Source organism: Accipiter gentilis, chromosome 9 (assembly GCF_929443795.1).
Source record: "Accipiter gentilis chromosome 9, bAccGen1.1, whole genome shotgun sequence".
Taxonomy (NCBI): domain Eukaryota; kingdom Metazoa; phylum Chordata; class Aves; order Accipitriformes; family Accipitridae; genus Astur; species Astur gentilis.
In genome coordinates this window covers 15,949,081-15,975,869 of record NC_064888.1, presented here as the reverse complement: position 1 = coordinate 15,975,869, position 26,789 = coordinate 15,949,081, and the positions used below count along the sequence as shown (strand labels likewise).

Sequence of the window (26,789 nt, the reverse complement as noted above, 5' to 3'; positions counted from 1 at the left end):
TTGCAGCTTTAGAGCCTCGTTTGGGGGCTGAAGTGCCGCAGAAGGAGCTGTGCCGAAATGGTGCCTTTTGCATGTTGCGCAGTGCCTGGCGCGATGGCAGCCCTGGTTGGTGGCTGGAGCTCCTGAGCACCATGAGGATACAAATAACCCTTATTATTAAACTAAGGGTGTTGTCTAAATGCTGGTTGTGATTTTAAAATATTTTTCCTTATGTTCCCTAAAGACCAGGGCATGCCGTGTTTCTTTGCACTCTGTTTTTAGTTTGTTCTGTTGCTCTGAGCGCGGGGGCTTGAGCTAGCAGATCAGCCCACAAGTGGCTGTATCACCTTGGGGATTGTAGAATAAGTTGCTCTGGACGGCTTGTGGGTGTAGATGAGTTATATCTGTGGGGTGCCTTTCGCTGCTATGGAATTAAATGTCCTCCCTGATTATTTGGCACGTGTTAGTTATTAAAGGATGTTCTCTCTCTTCATGCCTTGTGTGAATGAGGTGCCACAGACCTGTTGAACAGAAACACATAAAACGGTCATCTTCAGCTTTTGGAGAAAATTTCCCCAAATAAAAGCAAGTGAGAACCTTAAACTGGCCTGTATTTGTGTGCATTTAACTGTGGACACTTTAAGCAATCTCAGTGAGGTATTCTCCTGAAACATTCATAATACCTGAAGGTAACAAGTACAAACATAGACAGGTGACCTGGGTCTAGGCTTTGTCCCTATATTGTGAACAGATTTTGAGTAGATTGCTGTTTGGGGTACAACACAACATAAAGATTTTGGTGAAGAAAATCATGTTCTAATCAGAATACAGCTGATAAATTTGTATGCGGATGTTCTGTACTGCCAACCTTTATTGTAAAATCACTTTTAACAGGTCCAGTTACTTTTTTGATTATTTTTTTTAATCAAAATTATTCTCAGACCTCAGCAAAAATAAAATTACTTACTGTTGAAAACAGAAATTGTCAGTGTCCTCGTGCCTTGCCTTCATCTTCTGACAAAATTTTGTTTTTATATAAAACATGAATTCCTGAAAAATGCTTATTTTTATAAAGCAACTGATTCTTGAAAATACCTGAAACAGGCTCTTATTCAATTAAGTGCAATAATGCATGCTATTTCTGAAAATTTGATGTTTTCAAATAATATGAAGTGAGGCATCTAAACATCTCCAAATTCTTTGAAGTTTTTCAAGTTTATAGACCATTTCTAAAGATCAAGGGCACAGATTCATTTTTACAAATGTTTTGCTTTTTCCTTTTGTGGTTGGTACTTTTAATCATATTCCAAACAAATCACCATACTGAAATCTTTCTGTGTGTCAAGATATTAAGAGTAACATAGCATAAGCCCCTTCCATTATTATTCATGGTGATATTTTGTAACTGTATCTGTTGAGCAGCACTGATTGAATTTAGTGAAATTGTACTGTTTAAAATCATTTTCATTAATATATTAAACTCTTATAGCATATTATTGAAATCACTTTGTGTACAGACATTTGATTTTTCCTTCTCTAGCCTTATCCAAGACAAGAGATTGTTTGCATCCATTAATGTCATGTTTGGGAAATTTGGGCTAGAACTTGACGGGATGCTGTGTTCTGGTAGCTGCAAGAACTGTACGGATTTCAGAAATTGATGGTGAGACTTCAGTGTATTACAAATTAACAAAAGGTTCTAAAAGACATTATTTATATTCAAGCACAAAATAAATATTGAATTTGCTTTTAAAGAGAAAATTGTTTGGGGGATTTGGAATGTTGGTGAATCACTCTGCCAGGCTTTGTGGTTTTAAAGCCAGAATGCATATCCTTTAAAGCATTTAATTTTTTTTCTGTCTTATTTCACTATCAAAGGCTCTGCACAAACAGAGGAAACTGGCAGATGAGCTGGTCTACGGGAGGAAATAGTTAAAGTAGCTAAGCACAAGTGCTATCAAATGCATAAACAAACATCTAAAAGTAACATTCATATTAACATCATTAACTTACTGTTTCTAATTGTTTCTTATGACTGATGCTGAAGAAGGAAGAGGCTAGAAAGTATGATGTTTAAACTGACTGAGCCTTGTTTCAACACTGGAAAGTTGAGCTGCATACAACAAATTTATTTTTTTTTCTTTTTTTTTCCCCTTCCTTTTTCCCCCTCTGTATTTGACGAGTTGGTGGGGAAGGCGAAGAGCAGGCTCAGCCCAGCTTCCTGGGAATGAAGTTCTGTGCCTTACTCTGGGGATCCGGGAAGGGTATGCTGCTGCCTATGCTCCCCAAACTTCTTTTTGTATCTTTCCAAGTTTTAATCATTGTGAATAAAACTTAGATTACACTATTTAAAAGTTTTTTTAAAAAACTTTTTTTTTTTTAAAAAAAGGGGTTTTTTTGGGTGGGTTGGGTTTTTTGTTTGTTTGTTGTTTTTTTTTTTGAAATCCTGAAACTCATTTAAACCCCCCTGCCTGTAGAGGTCAAGGGTTTATCTGTGTGCACACCAGGGAAATGGCCACTGAGGCACATGGGCTGCCTTGTTGCTAACTCCTGTGTAAGTTAACTCCTATGTAAGTTTTTGTAGGAAGAGAGTAAAATGGTTTTACAGCATCCATTTAGTACCCTGCTCCAATTAATCTGTGTGAGATTTCAAAATATGTACAGTTATTCACGTTTCAGTCTAGTTCTTTGACAGTGGTTTTGCAGAACGCTCACCACTTAAAAGCAGCTTGGGCTTTTAGGTTTTGGATTTTTATGTTGCTCCTCCTCTGTTTGCAAACCAGGCAATGCAGGATAGGGATAATGTGTGAAACTGAGAAAGCAGCTCGCGTCGTTGACCCCAGCCACTCAAGAACCAGGTGATGTACTGAGCACAAGGGAGGAAAATCAAAGTCACAATCCTGTAAGTATTTATGTACCTAGTTAAGGTTAGACATAAAAATGGTTTTTTGAACTTAGTTGAACTCCTTGTGCATAAAGTTAAGAATGTATGTAAATATTTGCAGTGTGGAACCTATTTCAGGTTTTTAAAATAATTGAAGTACTTTCAAAAATACCTTTTTTTTTTTTTTTAAATACTGCAAGGCCCCGTGCTGCAACAAGATGCATTCAGAGAATGCAAAACTGTCCGCATGGGTAGCTCCTCCCGGCAGCAGCTGGCAAAGTAACAGCTGGCTTACCGACCTGCGGGAGTCTTTTGTCTACATGTTCGGGCTCTCTCTGGCAAGAGTTAAGTGTTCAGTTAGAGGGCAGGAGGCTTGGCTTTGGGTCACTGAACTCGGGGCTGTGGTTGTCTGATTCAGCTAATTCTTCCCCTCCAGACTTCTCAAGTAACTTTGAACAGATTGCTTAGACTCTTGAGAGGGCCTGTGTGTCCCAGTAATAAAATGGGGTTAATTATGCAATCTTCTCTCTTTTGCCTGGACTTCCCAGTTCTTGTGCAGAAGCTAGTTTCACAGTGCTGCTATAAGTAATTTATGAGGTCCCTGGAAGTACAGGTGTTGGGCTACCTGGAATTCAGAAGGATTGCATTTTTGAAGGGTCTCAAAAGCTTAGCATATATCAGTCTTTGTCTTGAGAGCTGTGGTTTTTACTTGTTTTATTAGCTCCTGGTGCAAAGGAAGCGATGTTATCCTAGCAACCTGCTGTCTTCATTTGTCCTTTCAGAGTATTTTTTTGTGCGTGTGTGTATACGTATCTATTTTCTTAGTAGTGAGCGACTGAAAACATGTGCAAGCCAGCCATGTGCTGATGTTGCGCCGACTCCAGCTCTCACCCACCCGCCCACTTTCCTTCCTTCCTTCCTTGGAGAGCTGGCAAACAAATTACAGCCTCAGTGTGTGTGCTGCTCAGGCAACGGCCCGCTGGGGAAATGGATGGGGGAGAACATTTGGATGCCAGATCAGTGTCTCATTAGGCATTTCTTAGTGTTATTTTACAAGTCTGTGGACAAACAGTAGTTAAGAGTCAGATGGAGAAAAATTTATATGCTCCCTGCAGGAAAAGCGGGGCTGGGGAGCCTGCTGGGGATAGGGAGGGGTGTTGCTGCCGCACCCAGGCGGGACCCACATGGCCATCAAAGATGCAGTAGTGTGCCCTAAAAGCTGATGGGCAGGAGAGGGTGGGTGGCTCTCGATGACAAGTTTCAAAATGCCAGGTTAATTCATTGCTTTCTGCTCAGAGACGAGGTTTAACAACAGATCCTGCACAAAATACTGGGGTACGTGTGTGGTGCAAGTGGGAAATTGGGCTGAATCTACCCAAAACCTTCTCAATGAATGGTAATTTGCAAAGTCATGTGGCTGAATCAGATGACTTCAAATGTGTTTTTAAGCGAGGGTTAAAGGAAACATTAAGCTTATGTTTCCTTGTTGCTGTCATTGCTGTTTTACCGTATTAGAGTCTTAATGGGAATGTTTTCCTCTCTTTTTCACAAACAAGATGACCTTGGCAGTTAATGACCTGCTTACAGTCTTTGGCATGGCTCTGTTGGGGAGGGGGCATTCGTCGTGTTTATTCAGTAATTCCACATTATGGAAGGAGATGCTCGACACTGGCTGCAAGGAGGCGGCGAGTGAAGCGGTGTAAAGGGACCTCACATCCAGCAGGAGGAGGGTGCCTCCATTGGGGGGGGTGGGTTACCCCCTCCATTCACGGGATGGAGAAGCTGGGGACAGGGGGGAGGGCTGGAGGGCATGGCATGAGCTGATTTCGGGTGGGTCCACACACGGTGGCGGCAACGCAGCTGCCTGGTGCTGTGGAGGCAGGGAAGAGCAGCTGGTCCCTCGCCAGCGCGCTCGGGTGCTTTTCTGCTGCGCAGCTGGAAGCTGAATGGCTTCGCTTCAGGGGGGGAAAACTCGCCCCTCGGCACCCGTGTAACCACACTGTGCAGACCACCACACAGCAAAGGGGGGGCTGATGGGCGGGATGGGACAAGGGGGGATGTGGGTTGGCAGCCCTGCTGCTGTTTCAGCTGCCCTTCAGCGAAGAAATGGTTAAATGTGGCTGTGCATCCTCTATATATCAAAAAAAACCCATAAATAAGTAGTACCAGGCCTTCCTGGCCCACGTTGTGCTTACTGGCCAGAGAAAGGTTTAGCGTGCTTGGTCTGCAAATACTTGGCGCCATGCTCTCCCTCTGCATACTGCAGCTGCGGTGTACAGTTTGGAACTTAATGAATAAAACTGAAGCTCAAAACTTTTGGGTATAAGGTTTTTTTGTTGTTATTTTTGTGGGGGGAAAGAGGGATAATGAGTTGTCCTTTTTTTCTAATCTGGGATTACCGTACAAAGAGGTGTTATGTGTGAATTGCTGTGCTGGTAATCAAGAAGCTGGTGCCTTGGAAAGAATGTCTGACTTTGGAGCAAGTAGTTTGCTTTTTAAGTTGCTTGGTCGTTTTTTCCTTGGTGTTGCTGTGAGGGAGGCCCGGGTAGGTGAAAAAAATCAGGCAGGTCGGTGGAGGGCTCCTGTTGTTGGTGCTGCTGGCCACCGAGGGGGTGGCGGGGAGGCTGCGACCATGTGAGCAGTAATTTTATTTATGTTGGTCTCCTTTCAAACTGTCACAGTAAATCAATTTTCCTTGTCACTTTGTAAATCATTATATAGGATTAGGCCTTTTACCAGCATTTAAGAATTCTGCAGTCATTTTAAGGACTTTCTCCCTCCCTGGCTCAGCCAAGCGATTCCTATTCTTGCTGGTATTCCTCGCTATTTAAATAATGCCGGGCCTGATTAGGAGGAAACGGTCTCTGGAAGGCAACCGACATTTTCAAAAGCGCTGTTCCACGAAGGAGACTTTGAACTGTGCTAAGACTTTAAAAGTTAAATAATATTTTGAATGTTATAGTTCTAATGTTTTCCTATTGTCATGGGAGACTTGGATCGAGTCCCAGGATTGTGGTTAACTTTGCCTCCACGCTTAGGCCTTATTTATTACCACTGAGGAGATGAACTCAAAGCTACTTCACCTCTCTTTTTTTAACTCTTAAAATTGAGACACACACTGCCCCCCCCCCCCCCTTTTTTTTTTTTTGAAAGGGCTTAAAGCTTGCTCATTTTTTCATGGAGGGATGACAAACACAAGCCATCTCTTGGGGGTGGCAGGGGCTGCAACATGGCTGCTGGTGCCCCAGGCACCCCGCACCCCTCTGAGCTGTGTGGCGAGGGTGTGAGGCTCCCTGCAGTGCCTCCAGAGTGAGAGCAATGGAGGTAATTAAAAAAGTCGTGCGGAAGGATCAGACGCCTTATGTGGAGGTCAAAATTAGGCCCATGAACATGAACACCGAGAGGGCAAAGCGTGCCCTCCTGAGGCGCGGGCTGCTGGGCTGCGCTCACCCTCCTGCCGGCAGCAGGGTTTCGGCGCTGTCTTGGCCAAGGCCTTGATCCTGCGTGCAGCCACCTGCGCTGAGCTGGGCCGACGACATTTGTGGGGTGTCGGGGGCTCTGGATGCCTCAGCCCCGCGGGTGCAAACGGCCCTGCGTTTGCCTCGCCAAGTGAAACAGCAGAAACCTCTAAGCTCTGGCGGGGGGAGGCTGACAGGGCCTTCAAAGGGACATGCGACAGGGACGCAGCTCGGGTTTGTGGTTCTCACAAACGAGTCCCTTTTCGTCCAGGGGCCTACTGGAGGTGTGGTTTAAGGAGTAGTTTCGATGGAACAAGATTTTTTTAGGGAAAAAACTTAATACTTTTTATGCACTTACTAAGCACTCGGAAAGCTGCATGAACTATGATAATAAAATTCACCATGCTGTTACATGCTGGTCAAATCGTGGCCTGCATCGTTAGGCATGGGTTTTTCCTGTCGTCATCACCCCCCCCCCCCGGGGGTTTATTTGGCATAAGGTATGATTTATTTGGCATCACGTAATCTGCATGCGGTAGTCATGAACCCTTGCTTTGAGGACACGGGGTCTAGGGCTGCCGTTGGTCGGTGCAGTCTCCCAGGGCCCATCTTCCATTAGTATGTACTTCCTGCCTGTTCCCAGGAGCCTAATTATTAATATAATAATATGTAATAATGGCTTATCAGACCAGATTACGTTAGTGTAACTTGCTTTTACCATAAGTCAATGTACGTTAAAAGTGTTTGTTTGTTTAAGTTGAAAGCTGGGTATGTTTCTCTGCTGAATAAGGGTTCCTTTCCAGCTTTCAAAATGACAGAAATCCCTTTCTATTTAACAATGTTCAGTGTCTGCTCAATGCAAAATAAAGGTGGTTTCATAGTTGCATTTTTGGCCCAGGTAAAAATGTAATAAATGAAGCATGAGGCAGAGGAAGGGGAAGAACCTAATCAGATGGTAAAGAGACTTCATGAATATTAAGTACTTTCCACTTAAGCAGTCTTTAATAATCTGAAACATTAATAGCCGTATGACTGCCTGCATCTACACCAGCTGTATAAGACAGATAAAAGTCCCAGTTTAACGTGATTTTTATCAGTTTGCTCATGCTAGTGTTCAATCTACAGAAGTCAATTTGCATGTTGGAAAACAGCTTTCTAACAAACAGGAGCGGCTGTATGTGCAAATAAACAGTGTAAGTGTCACTTGGGTTTTGACCTAGGGAATAATGGAGTAACTGATGGTAGTTGAAATACTTCAGGTTTTTTGTCTGCTCCCGCCAAGGTATTCAGCCTTACTGCCTAGAGTTGTACTTAGTGATTCAAGAACAAACTTGTAAATGCATGTTGAGTATTTTCTGGTAACTAATTATAGGAATTGTTTGTTCCCAAGCTAATGAATTCCCTATTAGAGTTGCTTGCATTCAGTCTGTTACATGTATTGCAAAATAATGATTGTGTTGTCTTGGGTTTTTTTAATGTGTGTGTTCTAAATGTAAGCTGGGCTAGTAAAGTAAAAAAGGTTTTGTTGTGACTGTCCTCTAAACTGTCTGTGGATATTTAAATTAATGCTCATTGCCACCAGGAAGATACTTGGAAAGTTCTGTTTCCTCAAACCAATTGTGTTTTCCTGCCTGGTTTGCTTGTTCTTTTGGGTACCCCAAAAGGGAATGCTAACGAAGTACCTGTTACATTTGATGCCAGGTAAAAGCATGGGTGAAAGTTTTATACATGCTTAAGTGGATAACTAGATAGTGTTTAAAAACAAAAAAAAAACCACCACCACAACAACAAAAACCCAACCTGCACTAAACCTCCCGCTTCGGGCTTATCTGTTCGATTTCCTGCTCAGAAGGGCTGGTCTGCTCTACCCCTTCCTCCGACATTTCTGCTCCTGTTCGGGAGCTGCTGAACTGTTTGCTGTACTGAAGTGAACCAGGACACATTTCGTTTGCCCTTCGTGTTTGCAGGCTGTGATCTGTAAGGGATTAATAGCAGCTGAACTGTGTCCCTGTGGCATGCGTCAGGTGGGCAGTCTGGAGCAGAGCTCTACCTCTAAACTTGTGAATCAGAGCACAGTTAGGACTGGGATCCATTTTAGATGATACCGTAAGTAATACAGGTATTCTTCTGTCCAGATATGTTCGCTTTTTGCTTGGGTAGAAGAGCCTGGGAGCAGTCAAAGGTGATTATGTTGCATGCCTCTAAAATAGTGAACTACAAGAAAACAAGAAAAATGGAGCAGCGTTTCCTACCACTTACTGGTGTAAGGTCTGGGCTGCATTACACATCTGGAAGCAGCTTGCTACTCTCGGTGCATTCGCTAGTGATTAGCTTTTTTTTTCTTTTTTTTTCTTTTTTTTCTTTTTTTTCCTGTAGTGCTTGTAATTTGAGATCTCGCTGTGGAGTTAGGGAGGAGTTTCTATAGAAGTAGAGCACAGTACTTCTGTAGCAGGTTTTTTAAAGCATTCATATTGATCCGTTTGAAAATCTATCTCCTCTAATAACTCAAATTCATTTCTTACAAAACTCAAAATCACTAAATTGCTGTTGTCGAGTAAAAGAAGAAAAAAGGTAAATGGGAAAGCATCTCATTCTACTTCTGCAGCAGTTCTTGTTCCATCTGATGTATTCTTCTTGTCACTGTGTTGCAGACCTTGTCTATCGAAATAAGTGAGTAAACCACTGTCAGTGGAAGTGCTTGAAAATATTTTGTTTATGACCTTTGGAAAAATTGAAGTTAAGAGATTAAAAATAGAGAAGGAATATTCTCTATGTATTTCTCTTGCTTTTGGGGGGAGATAGGGAGCCTTAAAATAACTTTTCTTAAAACCATGACAGCATTTATTTGTTCTCTTTCAAACCTAAAATGTGACAAGAATAGTTCTCTGTTAGGTGTCATTGCAAGGCTCGCTGAAAGGAAAAAAAGACATAGTAACTTCGGGGACTTCTGGGAATAGATGCTGGGTATTTCATCAAGATCCTTTTCCAACTGATACTGGAAATTTCAACTTAACGTGTGAATTTAAAATATTTGGTTATGATTCAAAAAAGCCCCTACAAGCTTTATTTGTTGTATTGCATTATTGCATCTTGTTAGTAGCTGTGATAGTCGTTTGGTTTTTTTAACTGAAGAAAGCCTTCTAGGATGAAAAGGACAGACTGAAGTGGGCTATTTGCTGCAAAGAAAATGTGTACTCTATGGTACCTGTGGAAACAATTTTAGTCTATATGTCAATATGTTTTTAAGTTATCTCACACACCCCACCCCCCCAGTGATTTTTATCTAGTGTCAAGAATTTATAAGACTTTGGGAAAACTGCTTTTTTGGGGAGCTGAAGACATCGCGTGTCTGTAGCTTTCTTGGCCAAATTAGTGAATATTAGTGGTGCACTGTTTATCGCACCATAATGTGTAAGCCCTTTTAGTTATGGACCAATAACTCGCGGGTTACACAGTGGTGTCTGAGTGATTTGGAGCTCTCCTGGAGGGAGAACGGAGTGGCATGAAGCTGTGGTAACCATATTTCATCCTAGTGTTTTGTGCATCAGCTGTGTAGCATTTTTAGTTATTGCTAAAATTTGTGGTAGGAAGCTGCCTGAAATGAAATGTGAGGAACTCTGTGTAATAATAAAATCAATTGGACTGTTTCCCCAGTAATTCTAGAGACTGATGCATCATTAATGTTGGTAATACAGTGGCTGTCAGATCACAAACTTCTCAATAAATGTGCAGCTGGCAGGCTTTGATGGAAATTGGAGGCAAGCAGAGAATGAGATTTAGGGCTTTGATATATGGGGTGTCAGCCATGTGATGAAGTTTTTATCAATTTCTGTCACTTCTGTCTCTTATGCTCACTACATATGTGGTCTTCCTTGCAGTTTCTGGTGGTGACTGAAATAACTGCACCTTTTTAATGTTTAGTAATAGAGGTTAAAAGAAGAGCCAACTTCACTTTTAAGTACATTGTTCTGTATATGGTAGCATCACATCAGAAATGCAATACAGTGATCGGCCATTACACAGTTAGTGATTTATTAGCCATGATAATATTTCTGATGGAAACTGGAAGCAGAACTAGTCATCAAGGAACTTGCATGAATACAACAGCAAGGCAGTGGTTTAGTATCCTAATTAACAACCTGTACTGAGGAGTCATCAGGAGAACCAGTCGAGTGGCTTTTCCAGTCTTTCCAACTCTGTTTTTTCATGTTTGTATTTTAAACTGCTTAGTAATTCAGGATTTCTCTATCTCTTTTGATTAACCTGTTTGAAAGACTTCCTAGACCTAGACCTAGAGCAGTTACTTGAAAAAATCAAACTGGTATGTTGCAAATCCCTGTCAACGTTGACTTAGGTCAGAATTACATAAACAGCTGGAAAGTGGCACAAATATCGGCAACATAAAGGAAAAATAAACAAACTAGTTTGCTAAGAGTAAATACTGATAAGGATGTTTGAATTTGAACACAATCCACTTCTGCGTTGTGAGGAACACAAGCTTTCATCATGGGCTACACCAATTTACACGTTCACTAAGTTGGGGTGTGAGTTTTTCTCTTTTCACACTCTTACAACAAAATCAGGTCTCCAGAAACACAAAACAAGCCCTTGCCCATCATGGGGATAAGTTTGTGACTTTGCATCGCATTAACAATAGCTTTGGGTGGCTCTTGGCCAAAGTTGGCTGAAACAGTTTCTCAGTTGTAACTCCTTGCAAGCAGTGTAGGACAAGTGTGTGCACTTTGAGCTGCGCTGTTGCAGAGGAGGGCATGCCCGCTTGCACAGAGTGGTTAATTTCTGATCTCAGCAAACTTTGGGGGAAAATGTTTTTCTTGTTTGGATTTTTTACATGAAAAATGTGAGCATGCAGATGCTTTATACATGAATCTCTAAAGCATAACGATTTCTCCCTTGTCCTACCTCCACCCATTCTTCTAGGGAGGATGTAACTGGTACTTCTCATGCCTGAAATCCCATGGAAATTATTAGTAATGTAATCCTGCATAAAATATATTACAGGAGTTTAGTTAAAAGAAATGCCCTTTAAAAAATTGGTAGGCTGATTTCTCTGTGGGCAGATATCAGACTTAAAGAGGAATTTTTTTCAGCATAACCCAGCTCTTTTTCAGTAGTTCAGAGCTGGCTAATGCCTTATCAACATTCCTGGATTTGCTGCCATTTTAGCTATGATGATTCTTTGGGCTGTGGTCAACTGGCAAAAGTTGGAGCAGAAGTCTTTGGCCCACATTGTCCCCTTGGGATTACTTGCATCTGTACAAAGGCAGTTTTTAGTTCTGGACACCTGCAGAGAAGGCAAAGTAACATGCCTGCTGATTCACTGATGCCCAATGTAGCTTAGTGGTGTTCCTGTAGGTTGTGAATACTTAAGACTGTTTGGGCACACCAGCAGTTTTGGGCAGGGCGAACAGAGGATTCAGTTCTGAGGTCTGACAGGCGTTGCTGCATCTGTAAGCCGTGGATTGAATGCCTCAAATGATTTCGTAATTTATCTGTCCCAGGAATTTGCAGTGCATATTGGTGCCAAGCATCCCACAACACCATAAAATGAAGGATTGTGGTTCATGGACAAAAAAAAAAAAAAAAAAAAAAAAAAGGCCCCCTCCATCCACAAGATTTATTTTTTTTCTCCAGCTATTTTATGAAATCAGTGATATTTGACTGCTCAAGTTGTTTGTTTCCTAGATTATAGGCCAACTGCAGAAGAATTGGAGCAAAAGATTCTGATTTTTATCCTTTCTGCAGTGTGAAATGAGTAATATACGAAGTAAAGGATGCTGGAAACAGTATTTCCTGGGAAGATTTTAATTCCAGTTGTAACTAGTTGACTCAGTGTGTTTTTAACTCTTCCTGTGGTCCTAAACCTATCTGCTCACCTGTCATCTGTTCCCACTCTCCTTAGAGAACTAGAACTGGAAGCTGTATTTAGGTAGACAACTACAATGTAAGCCCAAACTTATCTTGCAAATACATGCATGTGGCTGACTTGCTACTTGTTTTTTTAGACACCATTGCTGGTTTAAATGTAGGTGCCTCTCCTTGTTCTACTCATTGATAACTATTTCCTTAATTTGGGATAACTGGACACATACATGGGGGGGGGTGTGTGTGCGTATATATGTATATAACTTCTCATACCATCTACATATCTGACTTTCTTAAAATGATGCTGTCAGAGGCTTTTTGGTATGGTACAATTTAAAATTTTTTCCTCTCTTTCTCTAACCTTTCAGTTTCTCTCTACACTTTATCCCCTGCAGAGGGTCACCATTTAAGGCTTTGCTTCTGTGAATTTGATTAAAGGTTTGTAAGTACACATTATGTATTTAATGTGAGTAGAATTGCCTAAATAGAGCTCGTTCCACATTAGCCCTTTAGAAGAGCTGCTCTAAACTTGCACATGTGACTTTCCAGGAATTAAAGTTGGAGGGGTATTTTGGTGTTGAAAGTCAAGCTTGTCTTTTATGGGTTAAACAGTCGTGTTTGTGTATGGGTAGACAATATTCATTTTAGTAAAAAGGCTCTGCATCTGGCACATAGTCTCATAGGCAGATGAAATCATGAGGAATAGCTGGTAATGTCAAGTAAAATAGATGATAAAATTATTAAATTATGTAGCATTGTCTAATCTGCTCACACAGCTTTGCCTGTTACAAGTGACAAACTAATATGCCATCAGACTTGACAGCCCTCTTAGTTTATTGTAGAAACTCGACACAAACTGTCGTTCATGTGCTCTAGAAGTGATATGTTTCGGATAACAGGAAATACATTCCTCCAGCACCTTATAAAACTGTACAGCTGGCTGAGTGTTACGTGAAAGAAAACATGGAGTCCAGTTCATAATAACAAATTCAGCTTAGACTGATTATACATGCTTGTCCTCTTGCTTTCCTTTTGTAGGAGTTTGTGGAACTGTTCTTTTAAAATGAATGATTTGGTTAGAAGATATGCAGGAAGTCATTGTATGCAGTCTGTTGCAGAGGTGTAGACCCCAGACCATGTGAAGTTACGCCTCAGCATGGCATGGTAATTTCAGTGGAGATAAAATCTGTCAGTCAAATCTCTGACCTGTACAATACTTGAAGTAGAGGTTTCTTGGGGTTCAAGGCATGCCAGTACAGAGCAGCAGACAGGAGTCTAGGTTTCAACCCTCAGTTGTAATGGTTATATCCAGGTTTCAGTTTCTCAGGATGGGATGAACATCATCCCTTTGAAGTAGATCTAATGAGGAGTGATGCAGAGCATGTATCTCTACTGCCTTGGCCTGTGTTCCTTCATCTGGTTACTTCTATCCATATTAATATACGTCTGGCTTCCTTCCTGGAAATACTGCACGTGGTGCCAAGCCATGTGGTGGTTTTGTAATAGGACTGATGAACATGTGGCTGTTCAGCTGGCTTCCACCAGTCACATCTTGGAAAGAAACTTCTCTTCAGAGGCAAAGTGGTTTGCCACTGCACTGACCCACTGCTACGCTGAGATAATACCAATCAGTTGAGAACATCCTTACATCTTAAAATGTATCCAAGTCAAATTGCTCAGACTAGAGTAAATTTGAAGCTGCTTTTCATGTAGTGGCTGATGGCAGCAGATGAGAGTATGTAATGTGAATACAAAATTTTGCATCTCATTGGGTTGAGTGCATTCTCCACCAGTGAGACAGCCACAACAAATAGACCCATCATGTCAGGAAATACAAATCTGCTCTGATAGAATGTTTATTTCACGGTCTTTTAATTTACCTGTGCTATTCTGTAAACTGCAATTGATTAGAAACCAGGTATAAGAGTAAAGAGGATCTCTTCTGTGTTACTTTGTGCAGTTCTCAAGCGCAGCATCTAAGAAAAGCTGTTACAGTGAGCAGTTTTGTATTGATATGTATTTTTCTCCCTTTCTAAGGTTAAAAGCCAATTTATACACAGAATTCTGAAAGGACTGGAGGTTATCCTCCCAAATTCTCTTTTGGGAAGAAGGCTTCCATCCCTTAAATAAACTCAGCTGCTTTATTTCCATCTGTTTGCTCTCTGGTGCATTGTCACAAGATGATCTGATATTTGAAATTTCTTGCCTTCATAATAAAATTTTGCCAAAAGTGCTGATCCAGATTAGCAAGAACATGACACATCCGTGAAGTATCAGACATGATAAAAATTAGTTTTAACACATAGGATCAGGGCCATTAAGATTCCAAACTAATTAGAGACTGAATTAGCCTTGAATTACAACCAATTTTCATATCTTTTTGAGATGGAAAGACAAAGTAACAAGCAAAGAGATGGAGCTTTTAAAACTTCAGATTTCTCCAAGAAGGAGAATGGCTGGAATAAGATGAAGTTGCCTTTGTCTTATTTCTCTTTTGAAAATATATCATTTAATCATTGTTCTTGGAACTTATCTTTAGTTTTCTCTAGGTGTTTCAGGAATGAGAAACACTGCTAAATGATCATTCTTGATAAGCAGAAGATAACACTGAGGTCTCTAAATTGTTTCACTGAGCTTACTGGCACTGCACAACAATGCTGTTGCCCTCCAGCCACTATGCACTCCCATATGCTATATTTTAAGAAGAATGTGTATGTGTGTATGTCTATACTGTATTTGCAGAAGTCTTTGAGGAGCGCATTAAGGATGTTTCAGTTACAGGCATCTGAAGATACACTGGGCAAGAGTTTAGAATTTATTTCTTTTAATAAGGTCTACTATGATATTAAACCAGTGAAGTGTACCTAACTTCTCTTAAAACTGCTTAGAATAATTTAGGTGGTTGATTGCATTTGTTTCCTGTGGAAGAAACTTCTTACAGATTGCAGCCTTGTGTTGGGTGGGAGGAATGAAGTGAGCATTGTTGCCTTGAGCCATTTGCTTGGAGATAAATCCTCAATATCGGATCGTCTGGGGGGTGTATGCTTCTCTTCAGAAACATTTTTACATTAATGTCAGTAGGGAAAACAGGTGAATGTTGATGGTTATCTATAAAAAAAGACAGGACAGAGTCTTTTGCTTACTCTAAAAACTAAGTATGTAGAAAGAGCTGGAGTGTATTCAAGTCTGTTTTGTGTGACTATTAATTCAGCCAGTTTTGAGTGAAATTTTAAGTCTGAGCTCAAGTTCAGTCAAGCACATGTTAATTTTGTCCTTATTCAGAAAAATGCTTACATTGACCATATGCTTAAATATCATCAGCTGCTGAATTAAACTCTGAAATCCCTCAGGTGTTCTGCTGGCTTGCTTTTATTGCAGCCTCTGTACCTCCTAACAGGAGGTTGGTATAGGAATATCTTTGGTGGCATAAGAATTTTAGGAGCAGAGCAGAATTTTTTAAGAATATCGCGCTATCTTGTTTTGGGCTTAAGGGAAGCCAGGGAACTTGGTCTGCAGCTCTACATCCTTCATGTAGTGACTTAATTACTGGTGAAAATATCGGATCACTGTACAATTCAATATTGAAGTTTTGAAGAGCCCTATAAAAATCTATTCTTTCTTTCTAAAGGTACCACTTGCTATAGTTTTTTCTCAAATATTTGTGCAACTGTTCTTTGGAAGATCCAAAGGTTTAAATTGTAATTGAAAGCCCTTTCCAAACTTGTTGCATTTTTTAAAAACCTCCAGTGCGTTTTACACTGCAAATGCTTTGTTTTCCTCTGATCTGTGCAAGTTCTACATGTTAGTAATAAATTATTATTTACTTTTTTTTAACCTGACACAGTTTTGCCTTCGGGCTCAAGTGTAAGAAGAGGAAGGAAGCTAGAATATTAATTTCGTTAGCTTAGCCGAATAGAAGATTAAGGTGCAGAAAGCTAAGTGCAAACAGCTGCTGACTATGACAAGGGGTACTTGGTGAATGCTGTTTTAATGATGTTAAAGTTAGAAAATATGTTGATGAGTATCTTGAGCAAGATTAATTTATATAACTTGTTATAACTTGCAAGAGGGCTTGAGATTTATATCTAATAAATATTGATGGTTTGTAACTGAGTTTGTTGTGCAGATAAATGCCATCTGACTGTTATTATCAAGCTTGTTCTAACCTTCAGAGATAACTTTTTAGGAGAGAAACGTACTGCAAAAGCTATCTGGCAGAAAGTCAAGAATTGGAGTCTGGTGGTCTACTTACAAATGCTACTTGTTTTGTTTGGGGTTTTGTTTTTTAAATTAATATATATAGTTCTTTAGTGGTTGTTCCACCCAGCAAAGCATTTCCGTGAATCCTTAATTCTGCGGGGAATGCTTAATTTCAGGGAATACCGTCATGGCAGAACACTTCTCTGGATTGTTCATCCAGAGTCATCTGAAATCATATGTAGTACTTCTGTTTAAGTAAGCTAGCTTTTCTTTGGGACCCACAACCTGTTTACTGGTGCTAAAGTGCTGTAACATAACATTCATAGGTGTTTCTGGGCAGGCTTAAGAAGTCTTTTGAAAAGTGTATGCTTTAATTAATACATTACAATGCTTTCTTGACCATAGGCTAGGGATAAATGCCCATAGTAAACGAGTGTGGGGAACACGCAGGTAGTACAAAAGGATTTTTACCCTGGAGCATCCTTCTTGCTTCTACAAGATGTGCTGCTTCTGTTTTCTGCCCTTCTCCCTAGCCCTGATTCAGTTATGGTTATCTGAGCATCTGCTTTCAGGAAAATCTGAAAAGCAGTGGAGGTTACCCAAGTCATAGGTTATGTGCCTCAAAATGCAGTATTTATATCCAAGGCATTACTACATTCTGTCTGGGAGAGTATAAAATGTAGCGCAGGATTCTGACAGAGCCGTTAATATGTATTCTGCCATTAACATTGCACAGATGAATGCAATATGAAGGGAAGCAATGTAGGCAGGACAATAAAGTATGTGCTTGGTTCTGCTACTGACTTCTGGGGTGGCTATTGCAAGTCGTAATGATTAGGTCTCTGCTTTCTTCCTGTGCCTCTCTTTCAATTGAAATCTCTTCAAGAAAGATGCAGTTGCTTGATAGGTTGTGGAATACTGTGAATTAAGGCCTTTATAAAATTGTGATGTGACCTGCTTTCATCAATGGTAGTTCACATGTACATGATGAGACTTTACAGAAATTATTTTTTGATTTGACTATTTGACAATTAGATTAACATTTTCACTGTGTTAAAATTAACAGTTTCTGTTTTCTCTTAAAGTCAGGAATGTCAGAGCATCTTACTTGTGCCTTAAAAGAATGGTATAAGAAAAAAACATAGAGGCTCTGAAAACTATTGATCTGATGCAGCCAACACTTGCAATCTGGGTTCTAGTGAAATCAATGCCAAAAATGTGATTGACTCCAGTACAGCAGGGATTTTGCTTGTGATCTGATACGTTAATTTAAGTGCCTGTGTATTCAACAATGTCAACAGAGTTTCCTTGCAAGGAAAATAAAGCTTGTTTGTATCATCAGGTGTTAAACTGTATTTTTAATTAAAGTTTTTCTCAGGAATGTAAAGTCTTCGTCATTTGAAAGCAAAATGCTTTAGATGAACGGTGAGGAGATACTAGAATTGGGAAAGCATGATAAAGGTTCCAAGTATTTATTACTAGGCTCACATTTTCAAAATTATAAGTTCTGAAATTAGTTTTTAGGGTTGCTAGTCCAGTTACCTTCTGGCTGGTGAGCGAAGTAAGCTTTGCTCACCTTTCTGGATGTGTGGCTATGAATTTTAGCTTGCATATAGAAGCTGTGCTTTGGCTTTAGCATTCTTGCAGTGAGATGCTGATAAGAGTTGTGAGCTTGGTTTTTCTTTGGCATGTGTGAGGCTCTTAGGTTGGAAACATCTTGGAATAAACAGTGGATCTACTGATTTTATTTTTTTTTTAATTTTTAAAAATTTATTTTTAAAAGTGTAACTGCAAAATTTACTTTTATATTTTAAGCATGAAATGGAAAGGAAGGACCTAGGAGTTGTAAGAAGGAATACAATTCCTTATATCTTCTCTATTTTAACCAACCTAATGTTTGCAGAACCTGGTTAGGAACTCTTGATTACTATAATTACATACAATAACAAAACTTAAGTCCTTTGGAGAAACCCAAGGCAATTTCCAGTGGTGTTTGTGGATGGACTAATTATTTTAATACATTTGGAGTAATGCCTCTTTGCTTTCTTTTTTTTTTTTTCTTCAGCATTGCTGTAAACAAAAACTTTCCTTGCAAGAGACTTAATTGGATGTAATTTGTTGGATAGATACAAGCCATTGGGAAAAGGACAACAGAGCTCTATTGGATACAGGTTCTGTCTCGTTTTGATTTACTTAAGCATTTTGGGCTTTCTCCCAGGGCGTTGCTGAAGTTTTAACTTCTGAAAATTTGATCAAGGAAATAGTCCATCTTGTATCTGACTTTGAAATAATATTAGTAATAAAAAGGGCTGGAGCAAGACCACTGCTCCTAGGGGACTGAAAACAGTTTCAGAGGCGTGGATCCTTCAGAGAGATATCAATGCTTACTCTCTGTTTGTGCAGCTAATGTTGCAAGGAGTAGAGGTAGCTTATGAGGCCTCAAGACTGATGGATTAATGGACAGCTGTTAGCATTTGGGATGCTGGGAGCTGACATAAAGGAAAAATGCTGTTGACTTTCTGTTACTAGGTTATTACCTCTAGTAATTTCCACTGCAAGTTCCCCTTTCTCTTGTTTCTGTGTACATGAACAAAACTTAAATTGATGATAACTCCTCTACTCGATACAATGATTTTACAGACTGACATTGGTGGGGTTAGAATGAGTGAAAAGACTTATTTTGATTTTAATTGCAACTGATGGAGCCAACCTACTGGGATGTGCATACACTCAGAATCACTGTATTCATAATGCAGTGACACCTGTTATATCGTATTAAATCAATACACTTCTGTACTTTTTGTCGCTGTTTGGGATCTTTGGCCTAGAGTCTTTGAACCTTGGATTTTGTTCTAGGGTTCCTTAAGAAATGGCCAAATACAAAGCTAAAACACAAAAAACCAGCAGCAATCTGATAATATAAGTCCACTGATGGTAATAGGAGTGAGGATGCCAGCTAGAAGTACTATGTCTTGTTAGTAATTTTAATACTCTTCTAAAGAGGGTCATTTAAGGTAGAAGTAAAAATGTGCTGCTAGAAACTAGACTCTGAGGACCCGTGGGAGATTTAAAAAAAAAAAAAAAAAAAGTCAAAGCTAGGTATCAGCAGAATTTGTCTTGGCTCTTTCAGTTCATGTAGAAACAAAATTTTTGATGTCTACATTAACTGTAGAATTAGTACATCACTATACAGCACATTGATAATGTCATGTCAATTTTTGGAAGAAAAAATAGTCTGAATTTAGTAGTCTACAGTGTAACTTCCTTTTCGTTATCTGCAAGTGTACTTGTTTGAAGCCCCCAAGCAAAACTTTGCCCACCTTTGCCAGAGGGTTCTTGAGCCATTCAGGCAAGTCCCTACAAGTGCTTTTTTGGCAGACTTTCGGTTGAAGTTCAGGTATTTGCACAGTAAGCTCAAAAGGAAACATCAGTGTGTGAAACCATATATACATAAAAAAAAAGAGAGAGGGGAAAAAAGAAAGAAGTTGTAAACCACGATTTGACACAGCTCCAGTCATTACCTACTGCTCATCAGCTCTAATCTGTGCGTAGCAGCTTGTTTCCTCTCTTCTCTTGAGGTTAAACTTGTATCAGCGGGGGAATGTGTTAACATTTGAGATCAGAAGGCTTCCAGAGACTGGCTCAGCAGAGCTGCTAGTGTGTAAAGGCTCGCAGTCTGGGTCTAGAGGGCAGCCACTTTAAATGTGGGTGGGTACAGGGATTGAAAGTGCTTTGTTTGTGTTCTTTTTCCATCTTTGCTGATCTAGAAGTTATTTTATTTGGTGATTGGGAAGATAAAAGCTGATAGGAGAATGGGCTCTGTCAAATCAAGGCTTCTCCCTCCCTTGTCTTCGCGGAGACCTGGGTCAGGAAAATGCTGAGGAAGCGAATGGATGGCTTTGGTGAAAGGTCCCCCGTGCAGATAGGCTGCTGTTGTGAGACAGCAGCAGTTGCACATGTGGAAGCAAGCACAGCCTTCCCAGCACTCATGAGCGGTGAATGTAGCTAAAAAGCTGGAGAGTGGGTCTGCCTTCCGAGAAATGATTGGCAGGGCTGGAACATAACTCATTACAGAAGCAGCAGAAGATTGGGAAACGTTCGTTTATGCCAATTCAAATTGCTCTGGTCCCTAGAGACTTGGCAGTGTGATTCACCACTATGAAATATTCAGGTTTTAATCATCATTGCCTAGTGCAAAAACTGTAACTTGGTCGTTTCTAAAATGTTGAGCTTTTATTCTGCATAAACAAGCATGAATGTATATGGAAAGTGCATGTAAATAGGTACAAAGTATAGCTGTATATTAAACCTTTTAAAAAACATGGATATCTCTAAAATGGATACACATTTATATTCACTTGTCTGCAGACTTAAAAGGGCTGTGGAAGAAATGACCTGTCTGCTGGGAATGATTTCTGTATGTTTTGGTGCATGAAGAGTAGGGCACAGAACTGAGCATCGAGTGTGCTAGCAGATTAGCAGTGGCTCAGTATAAAGGATTTAATGTCTGGTCATATATTTTTCACAGTAACTGAAATATATGTCTGAATTGTTCTTAAGCTTTATTTAAAATACAAAAATCCTGGTTTTGTCAGTGTGTCAAACTGCTGGGTCTGAAGGTGAGTTTCTGTGAAAGCTGATGTTTTTGTTTCAGATTTGCCCAGCTATTCCTCATTGCCAGACTTACTGCTGCAGAACAGTCCACAGCTACAGATCACCCTTTTCCTTCAGCTATTTTCTAGGAATCCCAAACCCTAGTACTCTTCCTTCTGAATCTGGCTACTCATACAGCCTGAAGTCATTATGCTTCCTGTTATCTAAATGAGCCGTCCCCTGATAAACACAGACAAGCCTTTCTGTTCTACCGGATCATTGCATCGTCCCATTTCTGCCCTATCATCAAAGTGTGTGGCACTCCTGGAAACACTGTGTTCCCAGCTCTCCCTCTCCACCTAGTCAACATGGCTTGCTTGCCAATTTATTCTCTTTGAATGTGGGTTTGGTCATTCCTGTACAGCTATGCCAAGAATTACTTAGTAATTGCAACGGGATTTGGAATGACCCTGTAACAGAGGGGAAAACAGATTTGTGTACTTTCTGCTTCTTAAAGACCAGATGAATAAGGGCTCACAGGATTGTTAAAACACAACTTGAATGCTTGGTCTTAACAGATGCCAAAGGCCCTCTGGTCTGCTTGATGATCTGTAGATTTCTGGTTTAATATGATACCAAAGGAGATCTAAGACATGGGCTTTAATTGAACAAAAGGGACATTTAAAAACCTAACCTAAGTATTTTTGTGTGTTTTGTTGGTGTGGTTTTTTTCCCTAAGCACCCCAAAGGTTTTTTGGGGTGGGTTTTTTCCTAAGTTCTTATTAAAGTTTTGACACTCTGCTTTCCCCATGTATACTGTCATAGCTATGTAATTCATACCTCTTAAGAATCCCTGAACTCACCCTGAAAGATAAGAATAGTAGGAAAGAGTGAAATTCCTGATGCTATTAATGCAAAAGTAGTGTGTGTGAGGATGACCTGTATTTTGCTCTAAAATACATAGCTTGTATTTTAATTCCTGTCCCCCAAGCTCGTGTTAAGGTCTTTTCCGCTGAAGTATGAAGTAACATATAGATGATATTAGACCCAAGTTGTTTGTATGTATGTATTTTTCTTCTCAGAATTTCATTGAAAAGGTGAGCTTTGTGTTTTGGCATTTGGAAAGAAGCATAGGGTATATTTTAAATCCCAGGTAAAACTGATTTTCCAGAATTGCAGAATCTGAGGTGTCTTTGTTGGACCATAAGGCATCAGAGCCCTGCTTGTTGCAGCAGGAAGGATTCAAATGCTGTCTGATTTTTCTTACAAGGCTTTAGCTTGTTGATTAGTATTGATTGCTGAAGGAATTGGCCACTTGAGTAGATGCTGAATCAAATAATCCCCTCAGTTCTTGCTTTGCAAATCCATTGTCGTGGAACAAGCTGCTGAGAAGCTTTGCATACGTGCCACAGTGTGATGGGAAATTCTCTCACAGTCCGACTGGTAAAAATTGCACCTTTTTTCTTCTTCTTAAAGTACTATTGACAAGGGATATTTGTGCATAAATTTTAGGGTAATAGTTTGCAGTTACATCTAACAGAATAACAACAAAAGCCCAGGAGTAGCTTTTTGATATATCTAAATGATTTAGACACAGTGAGATTTAGCCTTCTAAATCACATAAGTAGTGTTGAAAAATTTCCCCACATCTTTCTATCTAAAAGCTCTCTACCACTGATTCAGCTTCTGACACATAGGCAGCATAAATGGAGCACCTGTAGCTAATGCAGCTTTTAAATTTTGTATTCTGAACTGGTCTCTGAGATGTTGATGACAAAACCATCAACTGTCCCTGCCCCACTGGCTCAAGACCTTTGCAGTAGTGTGGGGTGTGTGACAGGTATGTCAGGATGCTGTCTGGGGGAGCAGGGAGCAAGCGATACCGTAGAAAACAGCCAGGGATTTTGTATGCAAGTTTCAGAGAAATGCAATGGTTCTGGTCTGTGTTAATTGGAATTCTTAAGAGTATGAACTCCAGCTGATACTTGTAAGAGATTACTGCTGACATGTGAAAGTAAGGATGAACCAAATGGGAGATGCAGGATCATCCACGTAAGTCTTGTTTCTGCTAATTGACTTCTACAGAGCCCAGAGAAGTCAAGCGATTCCTACAGTGGTGCTATTTACAGACTTGGAGCCTCGGTTGGTTGGTTGGTTGGGCCTGACTGCTCTGTTGGTTACCTGTTTCTGTCGTTGATCCTGAATTTCCTCTCTCAACTACTGTGGTTTTGGTTATTGTTCACAGGAAAAGCTCAGCTTCTTACTGGAATCCTATTTCTGTGTTTCACATTAGCTATAGCCATAATTATTGTGAAAATACTTGCTTTAGTTGATAACTTGGGCTAACCAGTTACTACATACTTCTCACTTAATCCTATTCTATTTTAAAGTATTTAAAATTCTTTGATTAGAGGAGGAAATAATTGATGTGGGAAATAGGAGCTGTGGTAAAGCCTCTGAACTTGGAGGGGGAGGTTGAGTATATACTGTAAGTCATGAATTGTATCATATTATATCAGGCATCCACATAGTGCAGCTACACTTTTGTATTACGAATAGCAGAATTGTCAGTAATAAGAGTTTCATTCAGGAGATGATCCTTGTAAAGGGTCCTTTGGAGACAGTCAGTTTGCCCTCTGCTTTGGTTTCTGATTAAATTCCTGAGGCTGAATTTCTTGTAATGAGAAATTAGCTCTTGGATGAATTTCCAGAAGAAGAGTATTGATTAACAGCCATTTGTGACCATCTAAGCTTCAGGACAAGCAGATGTGCTACAGGTGGGAAATACAGCCAAATATATATACACACACTCAAATTGTTATTCACTGATTTTAATTCCTCCTCTGGGAGACTAATATTCAGAGGGTCAACCATTGAGTACTAATAGCAGAAGCCCATCACAAAGGAAAGAAACATCAGAACTGCTGAACAGAACAAGAGAATTCATTTTTTTAAGATGCAAAGAAAATATAAGAAGTAGTTAAAATGTAGGTTATTATTAAAAAATAATATGAAGCATTAATATAATAAATACCTGAAAACACATGTGTAATGTAGAAAATAATAATGAAGTTCCTAGCACCATCTTTGAACATGGCACATGAACAAGTTTCAACTAATAGATGAATGTCTTCCATTCTTGAGGTCTCTGAACTTACTAGACCCTTGGGATCATTAGCAAGTCTTCTGAAAAATGATTGAAATTACCTTCCTAGCAAAAGAAGCAAGTTGATACCAACCGCTAATGCTCTAGTCTCTTCCTCACACCCACCATGCACTGGTTTGGGGGAAGCAGATGACTGAGCACCTGAAGCAGAACTGGTTGTCTTTTGCTGATTTTGCAAACCTAGAGCTAATCCATTGGTTTTAAACAGCTCTTCTGTACTACATATGCAACGCATTGAAATCATAATGCTACTGCACAAGTCTTTACTAGTAGTGATATTGTTGCCAAATGATCTCTGTATATTGATAATTAATTTTCTCTGTTATGCGTGTAACTTTCCCTGGGTTGGCACGAAACTATATCACCGAAATGATTTATGAAATGGAAACCTGTTTGAAAGCTCGTATTAGTGGTGGTTTGACAGTTGTTTGGCTTTGTCATTTTAAGTGACTTTTATCATGGAATCAGTTTATAAAAATAAAGGGGTGCAGGTGGTCTGTATGCCCAGATACTGCTGTGTAAGACCCAAACATCTAGTACAGAAAGGTCCTGTCTCTGAAACTAACAGAAGTCAAATAGTTAAGCCTCAAGTGTGGATCTGTGACAGTTCAGTTAAACATGCAATGCTATACTAGAAGATGCACCTCTCTTCTGTGGTAACATATCCCTTATGAACACTGACAAGAATTTGAAAGGCTTTAACTATTAGTTCAGAGTTGCTTTTCATTAGGCTTAGCTGCGATTGTCATGAGACACATTTGGGGACCTGAGAAAGTTTGTTTTGCAGCCTTTGCTTATGTCTTCTTACACAAGCCTTGCTTTTGGTTAGGAAGGGGAAATGCTGGGGACTTGTACACTCCCACCATGTCTTTTGGCTAGAAATCCAGATTGTGGTGTCAAAATAAAAATTCCAGATAATTTATTGGAAGGCTAATGTGCTTTACAGGCTAGGCAAAATTTAATAGCAATTGTAGCTTCTTGAAACGTGCATTCTTGGGTGGGGGTGGGTGGGGAAGAGATGTGAACTCGATTGGTTTTAGAAAAAAAAAAATGGATTAAGTACTTAAAAAGGTTTGGCAAGAAGGATGTATTAAAAGTAATTAATACTTTTGGACCAAAAAAAAAATAATAATCCAACACATTCTACAGGGAGGTGCTTAAAACCAGTGTCAGAACTCCATGGACTTTCCACAAATGTATCTTGAGGAAGGAAGAGCACAAACCAAAGTAGACCTCTTTCCTTGTCTCACCTCAGAGGCTGATGGTGGTGGGGACAGGATGTCAGCCCTGGTGTGTAGTTGGCTTCTCAGCCTGTGGTTCATTCAGCTGCGGCAGCAGCTTCGTGCAGGCAGCCATGGACCTGGTCCAAGCACCTCACGTCAATGCTGTGATTTCCATTTCCCTTATCTTTGCAGTTAGTGCAGTGGTACACTGCTTACGGCCTGAAGGACAGGCAAGCATCTTCTCTCTGGGGTTGATGCTGGTTCCTGGACCAGTGTGAAAGCTGGTAGTGGTTGTGTGTTACATTAATAATATGGGCTGTTACTCTTATAGTTCTGTATATAGATAAGGATTAATATTATGCTGAAATTGATTGTGAATTACTTAGTTTGTTGATATATCATGAAATCGATTCAGTGATGTAATAGCTTTTGTGTTATTACTTTAAATACTGTATTACCTTCCTTGGGACTCTGTATAATGAGACATAAGGATGTCTTAAATGATTTTTATTTTTTTTTACATTATATAGATTTGCAATAATGATGGTTGGAAAGAAATATCTTTGTATTTTATAACATAATTTTCTGTAAACAATCAGGCTAGAAAATGTTTTTGAGTGACAGCAGCTTTTCCTGGCTACTTTCATATCAACATTTGGCATTATCTGGTTGCTCAGCTCAGTGCATTCTTGAATCGGTTTCAGGAAAAAAAAAACCTCCATAGGACTTAGATTTTAGGAGCAGACAAAGATTCTTTCTGTACTTTGTTTCTAAATCTTTAACATTCATTTTTTTTCTGCATGAACAGAAATATTCTTTGAAATATTCTCCCCACTCTCTTATGCCATCATGGGGAGTGGAACACTTTGGTTATGAGGAGTTTTTCCTGCTAGTACTTTCTAAGTGGACTCTGGGTGCAGGCATGTGTCTTTCGAGCAGTTCTCAGCATTGTGTTTAGCTTTGGATGTGTCTGTACTGTGCTCCAGAGCTATTATTACAGCTCATTTAAACAGACACAAGGTAGTTTAAAACAAATTAATTTGGGTTCCAGTAGCAGGGCTGCTGCAGGGCTAAGGTTTCACTGGCTGAACATCTAGCCAGAGCTGGTGTTTCTGTGTGTTTAATGTTGATGTTTTTATGGCTATGTCTCACCTACAATAGCTGCTCTAGAGGTAGATCAGGTAGGTCTTTGCATGCTGCAATCATACCTACCTTGTTGCTGAAGATTGTGTTCCGTCTTTGCTGCATTTTAAACTAATGAACTTCAATGAAATTGCAGGGCATGAAAGTTGAGAGGTCAGCTTTGTAAGACAGGTCTTAAGGCTGTGCATAAAATGGACAAAAAACGGGATTTTACTTCCCCTCACTGTAGCCGGCATATCACAGCCAGGCAAGGTGCCACC

The 26,789-nt window shown here is 40.0% G+C and overlaps 1 protein-coding gene across 11 annotated transcripts in view; it reads left to right on the top strand.

Moving 5' to 3' along the window:
* ZMIZ1 (zinc finger MIZ-type containing 1) overlaps window positions 1-26,789 on the top strand; it is a 362,912-nt gene that overhangs the window by 18,398 nt on the left and 317,725 nt on the right. For 8 of the 11 annotated variants that reach the window (XR_007507221.1, XM_049809834.1, XM_049809835.1 and 5 more), the window contains exon 1: window positions 8,209-8,427. The exons of 2 other annotated variants lie outside the window; for them this stretch is intronic. The gene's annotated coding sequence lies outside the window, so the exon portion shown is untranslated. Of the gene's footprint in view, window positions 1-8,208; window positions 8,428-26,789 lie in introns of those variants that run through there. One more of the 11 variants, XM_049809833.1, reaches the window with a different exon arrangement.